Source organism: Zeus faber (genome assembly GCF_960531495.2).
Source record: "Zeus faber genome assembly, chromosome: 3".
NCBI classification, from domain to species: domain Eukaryota; kingdom Metazoa; phylum Chordata; class Actinopteri; order Zeiformes; family Zeidae; genus Zeus; species Zeus faber.
The window spans coordinates 14,654,764-14,657,263 of record NC_137190.1 but is presented as its reverse complement, the minus strand read 5'-3'; positions in this window follow the sequence as shown (position 1 = coordinate 14,657,263).

Sequence of the window (2,500 nt, the reverse complement as noted above, 5' to 3'; positions counted from 1 at the left end):
CCTGCTAGCATGCTGTAGTGTCCTTGAGCAAGACACTTAACCCCTCATTGCTCCTGGTGGCTGCGTCCATCAGTGTTTGAACAATTGTAAGTCGCTTTGGATAAAAGCGTCTGCTAAATGACTAAATGTAAATGTAAATGTAAGGACACTACAGCCTGCTAGCAGGAGGAGCCTGGGATCGAACCAGCGACCTTTAGATCACTAGACCACCAGCCCTACCGCCTGAGCCACCATCCCCCTAGGGCAATAGGTCAGGTGCTCCCAGCCATTTGCATTCTGGGAGTTGGTTGTTGTCTGGGCGCACCCCACTGCACCGCCTCGCGCTGCTAGTGTCACGATATAATTGAGAGCGGTATAATATAAACCTGCTAAAATCTCATTTCGGCTGCCCTGAAATGCGGCGGGTCTGCATGTGGTGGGTCACATAGTTTTCTTGTCATCATACATTTGTAAGGCATCTTCTACATGTTTGTCAGGCGTCCACTTTTTTTTTTTTTGGTCAGGCGTCCATTTTAACCTGTTTCTCAGGGTCAAGAACGCATCCAGTGTTCTATCTCCGCCGAAATTGTACATCCAAAATGTTCTATCCACTTCCATTTTGCCTCAGCGGAGCAGTGTAAAAACTCCTTTCTCCACACGATGACTTTCCAGTGAGAGTGGATTGGATACAGAGATTTGCCGCGGTGTAGTTTTGTCTCTATACGTGTGTAAATAAAATATGAAATCAAGTTACACCAGTTATAAAGTGAGATCAGAGGCTTCTTCCACACAGCGCAACAGAGGAATGGCGGCTCAGGTCAGAATCGCAGGGCGTCACCTCTCCAGCAAGTCGGTCAAATGTGCTCGAGCTGCCCGTTCATCTTTGAGCAACGTTATGGTGGTCGGACAGGCATGATCACAGAACGGGACCGGCGAGAACTGAATTTCCCCGCATCCGTGTGCTGAGAGTTCCGTGAAATGGATTACCGTGGCCAAGCGGACGCACAGAGTCCCTGACATCACCGTGTGAGATGCAGAACCTCGGCTGGAGGTGTGCCATTTGGGAGCAGCGGGAAAATGTTGGCTGGATTGATAAATCTGGCAGTCTGACTAACTAATCTTGGTTATTAACACACACACGCACGGACACGCACGCGCGCGGGCGCGCACACACACACACACACACACACACACACACACACACACACACACACACACACACACACACACACACACACACACACACACACACACACACACACACACACACACACACACACACTGGCCTGCCTGTCTGTTCGGCCTTCCTCTGTCCACTTGCCTTTCCGCCGGTTGCTCTGTATTTTAAAAAAGCATTCCATCATCTTCATTTCCCTCCTTATTCTGCTTTATTTCTTACCACAAAACTTTTCCATCGCCATCCTCACCCTGCTATCTTTTCACGTTGGATCATCGCTACCTCCCAATTTCATCGAATGAAAAAAAATAATAATAATAATAAAACCGAAAATCTGAAAATCCCACGCCATACAGCACTGTACACCCCCACTTCCCTCATCTCCTTGTTCACATAACCACAGTATGTGAGCGGCACATATTACCATAACAAATGAAAGAGAGAGTGTTTTATCCCCTTTCTCCCGTTCTCCCTCCCTTCTTTCAGCGAGTGGCGCTACCTCCGCTCCTGCTTGCTAATTAGGGCTGGGACTCGTGTTCGGGAGTTCAGAGTGCACACGTTCTCATTGTTTCTCTTTTACATAGGGTACGATTTCCATGGCGTTTCCACAGTACCGCTGTATACGCTTACACTGACAGAGACAGCCAAAGGAAGACGGCTGTAGTTAAGACATTTAGCTTGCAAAGAAATGTGAACTATAATGGGAGATTATTTTTTGAAAGGACTTTACTGGAAGAGTACTCACTTTTGTTTTATTTTTTTTAACGGGTGATTGGAATGCCTCAGACTAGAAAAATCGAATGCAGAGGACTGCACATTTTCCATGCAAAGGTACCTATATAGAATTACTGTAGTGATGGCCGAGGCCTAGTGATTGCTGTCATTTGGTCAATATTCCATTTTAGCTGAATATTAATCACATCTACAGCATATATCAAAATACATTGGCAAATCGCATAAAATGTGCATTTGCCAACCAGAAATCAAATTTCACTAGAAAACCTTTGAGAAAACAAATTCTAAAATTCCTATTTCCCGGTCTGAAAATGCCACAAAACTGAGTGATGCAGTTGTCAGATAGCGGCGGCATTTGGGAATTGTGGAGAAAGGTAAACCTCTTTCCACTCCGAATGGAAAGACAAAACTTGCTGAGTCTGGAGCCTCCCCTAATGGATATGTGGACTTTCAGCTGTCTGCGTTTGTGTCCGTATGAGTGTGTGTGTGTGTGCGCGCTCGGGCATTTTTTGTTAATCTGCGCGGGTAACACATCTCATCCTGAATGCCATGACCAATTTCACGCTCTCACTGCAAAGGTCGTGACACCGCATGCGTGTGTGAGTGCGA